This window comes from Copadichromis virginalis, linkage group LG14 (genome assembly GCF_057382275.1).
Source record: "Copadichromis virginalis isolate Kocher_CV1m ecotype Utaka linkage group LG14, C_Virginalis_male_GT1.1, whole genome shotgun sequence".
NCBI lineage: Eukaryota > Metazoa > Chordata > Actinopteri > Cichliformes > Cichlidae > Copadichromis > Copadichromis virginalis.
This window is the reverse complement of record NC_140631.1, coordinates 33,636,896-33,646,834: the sequence shown is the minus strand read 5'-3', so window position 1 is coordinate 33,646,834 and position 9,939 is coordinate 33,636,896.

The following is a 9,939-nucleotide window of genomic DNA, read 5'->3' as shown; positions in this document are numbered from 1 at the left end:
AAACAACAACCAATCTTTTAGCAATTATTGGGGTTTTTTTTAATGTTAATTTTAAATTTTTTCAGACTGTGTGTGTGTGTGTGTGTGTGTGTTTTGTCTTTTTTAAGTAGTTTTAAACCTTGTGATTCATAAAAAGTAACAGTAAAAGAAGAACATTTTTAACCATAAACCATCAAAATGGACATAGCAAGCCTCATCAGACAGCTTCAGACAAAGTCAGCAGTGGCTTCGCTCATGTGCGATTGATTTTGCAGTTTGTATGTGTGGCAGCACGAGGTGGGAATAAAGTAAATACTCTTCACAGTTTAAAAGACAACGACACCCTGGGAATTTCACCCAGGAAATACTGGAAGTAACACTAATCACCAAGAAGGCACTTAGGTTTGCTATACTCAGTACAGAGATGAGATTCAATGATAAAACAGTTTGACAATTTATTAATAATTATTTAAAACAACATATAAAAGCACAATCATAAATATCAATGTACAAATGTGCTTAAAAAAAAGGTATTTAGAGCCGAGGTTTACCAGTGGAGGGGCCGGGATGCCACGCACCAACTCAAAAAAAAGAAAACTCACCAATACACCGGTGCAGCAAACTATCACCCACTGACGCTAATAAACTAAAAGAAGACAGGTGTGTAACACTCAAAAGTTCCCACCACCAAGGTGCCCCCAGTCTCCTCCACGTCAGCCCTCCGCATCTGAATAAAAGAAAAAAAAGAATATTATAATATATTACAACAAAACTAATATGCAGCGCTGGGGGATAACCCAACTGTACGCCAGCCGACTCCCGTAGCCGGTGTTGTGCCAAAAAGTGATTGTCTGCCAAAAACTGATTTCCGGGATTTCCCAAAAAGTTATTGCTCGTATTTAAACTGCTATAAGTAACTTGTTGGGCTGTAATATGTGAAACATATGTCAAATGCATCCCTTATGGATGACATAAAGTCATCTTGAGCCACAAACAACATTCGTGTAACAAGGTAGAAGCCGCAATCAGTTTTTGGCAGTGACTTTTATATAACCTTTATTTATGCAGTTAAAAAAATCTCATTAACATTAAAAATGTGTTTTGTAAGAGTAAGTTAGCCAAGAGGACAGCAGAAATGTCAGCAAATATTATAATAGTTCTGTAAAAATATTTTAAGTGGGGATAAAGGACTGGATTGGTTATAATGTAAGTACAATAACACAGAGTTGTAAAAATACTTGAAAAACTGATAATTTTTTTAATTCTCTATATAACCCCTTTGTAAACCCTGTTCACCGAAGTCTATTTACGAACATGCGTAAAGATATTGCACATAAAAAACACAGAGAAACATTGGAAATCAGTTTTTGGCAGACAATCACTTTTTGGCACCACTTTAAAAGGCTGGCAGCAGCAGGAAAATAAACCTCGCAACAGGAACAGATGGTAAAAGCAAAGCAGCAGCACTTCAGTTAGCGTAGCGTTGTGTAAAACTAAGGCCCACACTCCCTGCAAAGCATAATAAGTATTTACTATAAGAACAATGAAAGGCAGAGATCGTAACAAACTGAATTACGTACCGAGTAAACAGCGTCACGAATCATGAGCAGAGTGGCTCATAGGAGGCTTCTACAGCTACGACCTAAAAACAATATCTGTTTACCACCAAGTAAGGTAATGTATGCACTACACTGAGTAAACACCTACCAGCTGCGATGGAGGCTTCAGAAGGCTGACCCACAGATGATCTCTGCAACACCAAGTGAAGTCAGGTGACCAAACAGGAGATCACAGGTTAGCGATCCAGTAATGCTCAAATCGCCACTATTTATGCTAGCGCCCCCCTAATGTGCCAGGCCGAAAGTGGGTTGAACCGAGACATAACATTCATCCTGCCACAATCGCATAGGGGCGAATATCTCCTGCTCTGACATCAGCTAGGGGGGACTGCTGCGCGTGGACTACCTGCCGCCTGTGAGCACATTGGCATGGGCGAGGTGCCCACGGCAGCACCCGCTGCTTGATGAGAGTAAGACAGATACGTGCTTTCATGTCAAAAAGTCATAAGTCTCCAATAGCACCAGAAAAAGTCACCAGATTAGTCGCTAGTTGCTTTTTGGGAAAAAAAAGTTGCTAGGGGGGGGGGTCTGAAAACTCTCTAAATATAGCGACAAAGTCGCTAAGTTGGCAACACTGGGTGTAGGCGGGGGAGAGCAGGAGGGAGAGGTGGTCGGACTGACTGAGGTGGAGGAGGGGTATGGCTCTATATGCATGCTTGATGTTGGAGTAAACATGGTCTAGAGCAGGGGTAGGCAACGCCAGGCCTCGAGTGCCGGTGTCCTGCAGGTTTTAGATCTCACCCTGGGTCAACACACCTGAATCAAATGATTAGTTCATTACCAGCCCCCTGGAGAACTTCAAGACATGTTGAGGAGGTAATTTAGCCATTTGAATCAGCTGTGTTGGATCAAGGACACATCTAAAACCTGCAGGACACTGGCACTCAAGGCCTGGCGTTGCCTACCCCTGGTCTAGAGTGTTCTCTCCTCTAGTGGGACATTTGACATGCCGATAGAACTTTGGGAGTACAGTCTTTATGTTGGCCTTATTAAAGTCACCTGCAATTACGTGAACACCGTCCGGGTGGGCCCGCAGCTGTTTGTTAATGGTGTTCAGCAGGATAGAGAGCCCTGTGTTTACGTTGGCATCAGGTGGAATATACACAGCCGTGATGATCACTACCATTAGCTCTCTCAGTAGAAAAAAAAAAGGCTGGCATCTTACTGACATGTACTCTAGGTTCGGGGAGCAGTGATTGTTTATAATTGTCCTGTTGTTGCACCAGCGTCCATGCACGTAATACAAAGAAATAAGAAGGACATACAAACTAAATAAAAGAAAGGAGTACTGAGAAGGAGTGCTGTGAGCCACTGCAACACTGTGCGCCGCCATCTTAAAGAGATACAACCCACATACTGAAGTGTGCTGCTAACTCACAAAATCCAGAATTTAACTTAAAAATCCTATTCCTCACATACAAGGTCTTAATTAATCAGTCCCCGTCTTATCTTAATGACCTTATATTACCATATCACCCCATTAGAGCACTTCACTGTCGCACTGCAGGCTTACTTGTTGTTCCTAGAGTATTTAAAAGTAGAATGGGAGGGAGAGCCTTTAGTTTCCAGGCCCCTCTTCTATGAAATCAGCTTCCAGTTAGGTTTCGGGAAATGGACACTATCTCTACTGTTAAAAGGATGTTTTTCCTTCCCACTCACCAAAGTGCTTGCTCATAGGGGGTCATATGATTGTTGGGTTTTCTCTGTATATATTATTGTTGAGATTGTTTATCGGGGTCCAAGTTGTTAGGGGTGGCTCCCACATCACTTGATATTTCCGTGCTCATAGCAGAAACAGGTGAACGATACTTCTGTTGTATCATCCTTTCAATTTTAGGGTTGCTGGTGTTGGCAGCAGTGACACAGTTAAAATTGGGGTCATTACGAATTTTGGCTTCCTCATTCACAAGTTTGACAAAAACTGAAAAATGGAGGAAAAGGCACTGCATTCTTTCTTTTGAACCTCGAGGTAGCTGTTACCCGTCTCGTCTGAAGGTTGTATGCCCAGTAGTTTTCTGGTCAATCATCAAATCTCAGCAGGCCACAGCTGATCATCTCCTTTCGTTTTAGATATTTTGTTAGATCTCAAGTGTCAGGATGACTACCCCTTACAGGTGTGGGTGTCACAGGCTGGGTCTCCGACCCAGCACTCTGAGTTTTCTTTGTATTTTTTGATATGTTATTAGTTTGTGTTATTTCCTATTTGCCGTTAGTTTAGGCAGTTATTGTTCCTGGGTTTTCTATGTTTTGGTGTTTTCTACTTATTTCATCACGTATTAGGTCTGTTAAGTTGTGTTGTCATTTCCTGTTTTATTCTGACAATGTCATGTGTTCTTTGTTCATTGTATTTAGCTTTCCTCTCCTGGTCCTGTCATTAGGTTTATGTCTGTCAGCTGTTTTCCCCCATGTGTCACCACTTCCCCTGATCACCTCATGTCTGTATTTAAGCCTTTTGTTTTCTTCATGCCATTGTCAGTTCGTCTGTTTATCTCACCAGAGTTACAGTCATAGTCATAGCCTGTTTATTTTCCACCTCAGTCATAGTTATAGTTTTTGGTCTTAGTACCTTTAGTGTTTTGTTTCTTAGTGTTTTGCCAGCTTAGTGTTTTATTTCTTAGTGTTTTGCCTGTTTGCTTTGGTCTCTTGGTTCATTTCCTGCCGTCATCGCAATAAAGGTTCACTTTTCTGTTAATCATTACTATTCCTCGTCATCATCTGCTTTTGGGTCCTGTTTCCGCACACATCGGCGCACCCCGCCGTGACAGTGGGTGTCCATACCTTGGACTGAGGATGCTGAAATGGATCATTATTTGCTGGCTGTCCTCCATAGCTCCAGTTGCAAGAGTCTCTCTTTGTGTTCAAAGCATAGAAAACTGGTAAAACTAAATACTAATCATTAATTAGTTACTGATTACTTTTTTCAAGTAACTTGACCAACAGTGTTCTTGAGTATGACAAGAATGAGGACCCACACACACGGCATTGCACCTTGCTATGCATTTTATTGATACAGGCTTTTACACACTGTGTATGAGCAGCTTTCCAGTCACACCACTCTTTCCTCTGGTCTCAGCAAAATCTTTAAAAGGGGAGACATGATTTGATGAAGGAGGTCAGGTTACATTTAACAGCCATTCACTTTTGACGTTTATGTTCTTGCTGCTTTCAAATGGCCCGGCCTACCAATGGTACCGCTGAATTAGGACACATGCATAGTAGCCCTCAGTAGATTTTTTGATAGCCATGTCAATGTGACACAAGTTACTTTCCTTCATAAAGCTGGCTCCCCAACCTCTGCGTCTGTAACATTTCCAGCACATAGCAATGCTGTAAAAGTGTTTACTGGCAAAAAGATAAGGGAGGACTCTAATGCAGAAAGCATGTGGAGAAGCAGGTGTGAAGTGAAAGTTACTTAATGTACACAAGATGAAAGACTAACACAATGAATAATCGGGAACTTAAAGTGAGCGTGCCTTCCACACATGCTAAACAACTGTCTCAGTTTCTAGCTCTTCTGAGGAAATTACAAAACCACTCAGAAACTTAAATGATTATCTAAATATTCAGGCGTAGCCTTGACTCAAAATGCAGAATTTCCTAAGTACAACACTAACACTAAACACTAACATTGTCACAGACCCGGCTCTGGGGTCTTGGGGTCCGTGAGCAGCGTGAACTGTTATTATTATTATTATTTTATTTTATTTATTTATTTTTGAGTGATTTTTATTTCAGATGTGTAATGATGTGAGCCCAACTTTATCAAGCCAAAAAAATTGACATATCTATAAATCACATACAGAAATAAAAGACACAAGTATTGTGTCACCAAACCCTGAGGTTCATTACTGGAGCTAGGTACTGATTATAATTCACTCAAGAGTGGTGAGTATGACACATCTTTCCTATCAGCCCTTTTTAAACAAAGAAGTCATTAACCTAATGAGCAAACTTAAGAGGGAACACAGTGAAAGTTGTGTCTTGTTTTCAAAGAAAATTTAGTTGGAAAAAAGATTAACTCTATTGCTTGGTATATTTTATATATATTTCAAATGAAATGAAATTATTGTGTTTTTTTTTTATTCACTTAAATTAAAAATACTAACATTATTTCTAAAAAATAAAATATTGTGTGATGCATCCACAACACATTTATTCGTTTCTACACAAATACCAGTTCAAAGGTTAAATTGTGGCTCAGAACCACTTCAAGAGATAGACCAGTTTATTTACAATTGTCAAAAAGTCTTTAAGTGCTGTATGAAAGTGTGTTAGTAAATATGAACATGCTCAGAGTAGAAGAGTTCTATACCGATGCATTTATCTGCTGAATTTACGCATAATAGGCTGCTTCTCCTCAGTAAAAAGGCCTGCATATGTTTTTTTGTCAATATGAATTTTGTGCTTAAAAAATGCTCCAAAAAATGTTCTTTTCTTCATAAAGTCTGTTCAAATTATAATATAATGTTGGAATTCACTAAATGGTTGTTTGTTTTTATTTCCTTTTTTCATTTGGTTGTTGTTGGGGTTCTTTTTTTATATAGGTGTTCAAGCATTTGAAGCATCAGAGGTAAATTGGGCTTCACTGGTACTGATAAAGCCCTGTGGCATTTTGTGCTGAAGTATGGAAATAGAATTAGTGGAATTTAAAATTGATGATTTCCAATCTATCCTCATCTATCATTGGTTTTGGAGGGTGGGGGTGACATCATACTAGACTTGTAGTCTGCAGTCCCTTGTGATATGTAAACACAAAGAATTGACATCCAGTGTGATTGGATAAGGGAGCTGCCAAGTTAAAACTTCCTGTTGTTGTGAGACTTAAAATGAGAAAGCACTGTTTTGTAGTTAACCCAAACCTGTTTCAGTTTAGAAGGGTTATACCAGTTTCTTTTTTACAACTGTTAAACACGGTTAACATTTTCAGCATATTTTTACTTCTCCAACTACATCTTGAAACGTTTTGTAACTTAATATTTGTTAAATATGTCTTTACAGAATGCTTCAATCAAACTAACACATTTTATTATAGGTGGTTTTGACACAGTCAAAAGGCCTGTAGCAGTTGGTGTGGTTATGCTAATAACCTATTTACTAGCTGTTTTTGCAAGTTTGGTCAATATCATCTTCATTGTTTCTGACAAGCAGTTACACAAACCAATGTATCTTCTGATTTGCAATCTTGCTGTTGTTGACATACTTTATACCTCTAGTGCCACTCCAACAATGATCGGGGTTCTGCTTGCTGGTGTTAATACCATATCATATGTGGAGTGTATAATTCAAATGTATGTTTACCAGGTGGGAGCAACAATGGAGATGTTTTCTTTAACAATTATGGCATTTGATCGGTTAATTGCTATAATCTATCCTCTTCAGTATCATAGTTATTTAACAATTACACGTACACTAGTATTTACATACATTCTGTGGATTGTTGCCTGTAGTTTTGCACTTTTTCCACCTGTAACAGCTACACCGCTCCCTCACTGCAATTCAAGGCTTAGGTACACTTTCTGTGACTATGCTGCAGTTATGCGAACCACTTGTGTTAACCCAGAGAAATATTTCAACCAAGTTGCCAGTATATACTTTTTTGTGTCATTTTTCACATTCACTTTCATTTGTCTTTCATATTGTGGGATCTTATTTTTTGTGAAAATATTATCAAATAATGACAAAAAGAAAATGGGAAGCACTCTTGTGAGTCACCTGATTTGTGTATCATGTTTATACTGTCCCCAGTTTATCCTTGTTATCTTGACCAGATTTGGTGTGGTGTTAACTCTTGAAGAACGCCAGGGTTCGTTAATTGGCACCATCCTCGGCCCATCTCTTGTAAATCCTTTTGTGTATTGTCTCAGGACAAAGGAAATTAAAAGTAAGATTATTAAGATATTCAGGAAGATTAACACAGCTGGTTAGAGCCTTGTGAACTGTGAATACACTTACTTGTAAAATAATGGGCACAAATACCTTACAATATGAAGTGCCTTGAGGTGACTGTTGTTGTGATTTGGCGCTATATAAATAAAACATAATTGCATTGAAATATTAAAATATTCATATATGGACTTTCTAAATCTTGTTAGGTGATTTGTGAACTTTTAAACGCTATTTAGGTGAGAAGTCACATTTAATGCAAAAATGTTGAAGATAACTTTCTTACACAGTTAAGTTCTGAAACACAAAATGTTCCAATTCACTCTGGGACTTTCTGAGTTTTTATTAAAATTCAGAGACCACAAGTTTACAATTTAATTACTGAACTAACATCTTCTCTCATTGATTCTTTGACAGTTTCTTTAGTGATTATTTATAGTTTTTGTGAGCAACACTGTGTAACAATAACAATTAAGTAATTACTTTATTTTGAAACAAAATAACAAAATTAATGTTTTAATGTTGTCTGAGCAGACTTTTATGACCCTAAGAATATTTATTTCCTTTGTGAAAACAGTTGAGGTCATTAAAAAATTAAGCAACTGCTAAGAAGTCAAAGGTCACATCAAGAGAGTAAGAGGATCTTTTTGTTGAATCAACTACTAAAATAGCAAACTTCAGATGGGATAGGAACGGACCGTGAAAAGAAAGATGTCTAAATTTAAAAATTAGATTTTTTTCTATAAACTAAAAACATTTTCATCTTATATATGAGAAGTTTTTTGGGCTACAACCCACATACTGAAGTGTGCTGCTAACTCACAAATGGATATATTATATGAAATATTAGTGCTGACTGTATTTGTCAGTTAACACTTTGAAACATTCTCATTAAGCTGCAATCTGAATGTATGCTGTGACAAGAAATGTTTTGCAGGGCAAATACTGTCCATGACATTATCATTATAATTATTACTAACACAAGAAGAGTGATAAATGCATCTCCCCTGACCTGATATTTTTTGGTTATTTTATAAAAAGATAGAAAAAATGATGATGATAATAGAAAAACTTAAGAAATCTTTGGGGTTTTTTTTGGGTTTTTTTTTTTAATTCACCTCCAGCCATATGCAGTTAGTATTTTTTTGGGAGGGCTGCATAACAGTACACCTATGGTGGGTAAAATTGCAAATTAAATTGAAAATATATGATGGCAAACTCCAAATGGCAAACCTGGACTAAAATCACTCAAACTAATTTCATACACTGGTTTTAAAACCTTTTTTAACGATATTTGGCCCAGTTGTATGACAACTGTATCCTCTGAAGCTTCTCTCTATGAGATTCATGAGACAACCACCTGAAATGGTTTTCTAATAGTCTTCAAGGACTTCCCAGGGGAGCTGAGTACTTGTTGGCCCTTTTGCCTTTGCTCTGCAATCCATCTCATCCCAAACCACCTCAGTTGGGTTTAGGGCAGATGACGGTGGAGTCCAGGCTATCTGGTGCAGAGCTCCATCACTCTCCTTATTGCTCAAATAGTCCTTATACAGCCTGGAGGTGTGTTTGGGGTCACTCTCCTGTTGAAAAATAAATGATGGTCCAACTAAATGCAAACCAGATAGGAAGGCATGTGACCAATGTTCCCTCTAATTTCTCATCAAAGTCAAAGTCAACTTTATTTGTCAATTCTGCCACATGTACAGGACATACAGAGAATAGAAATTTCGTTACTCTCAAACCCTAGATGAAATAGCAATGAACATTTAAATATAAGAGAGTGATTAAAAAATGCAAATAAAATAATTAAAAAGTAAAAATTTAAATAAATACAATACAAATTAACAAGAAAGCTATACAATATACAATATACAATATTCAGGTAAGGGTAAATGACATTAAGTGTAAACCAGGCAGAGTAGTGCAAATAGGCAAATAGTGCAAATGGAGATTTAGTAATGTACAGTAAGAGATAGTATAACAACAAAGTCTTATGAGGTAGTGGCAGTCCAATGCTCCACAAAGTGACTGGTAACTGGTGCAGGCCAGTGAGTGAGTCAGAGTGTGTGTGTGTGTGTGTGTGTGTGTGTGTGTGTGTGTGTGTGTGTGTGTGTGTGTGTGACAGAGTTCAGTGAGACCATGGAGGAGAAGAGGGGAGAGGGGGCAGAATCGGGAGGGAGTTAAGCTTCCTGACAGCCTGATGGATGAAGCTGTCCTTCAGTCTGCTGGTCCTGGCCTGGAGACTCCGCAGTCTCCTCCCTGACGGCAGCAGCTTGAAGAAGCTTTGCATTGGGTGCGTGGGATCAGCCGCTATGCAAAGGGCTTTTTTAGTGAGACGGGTGCTGTAAATGTCCTGGAGGGAGGGGAGAGAGACACCAATGATCCTCTCTGCAGCTCTCACTATGCGTTGGAGGGTTCTATGACAGGACGCATTGCAGGCTCCAAACCACACAGTGAT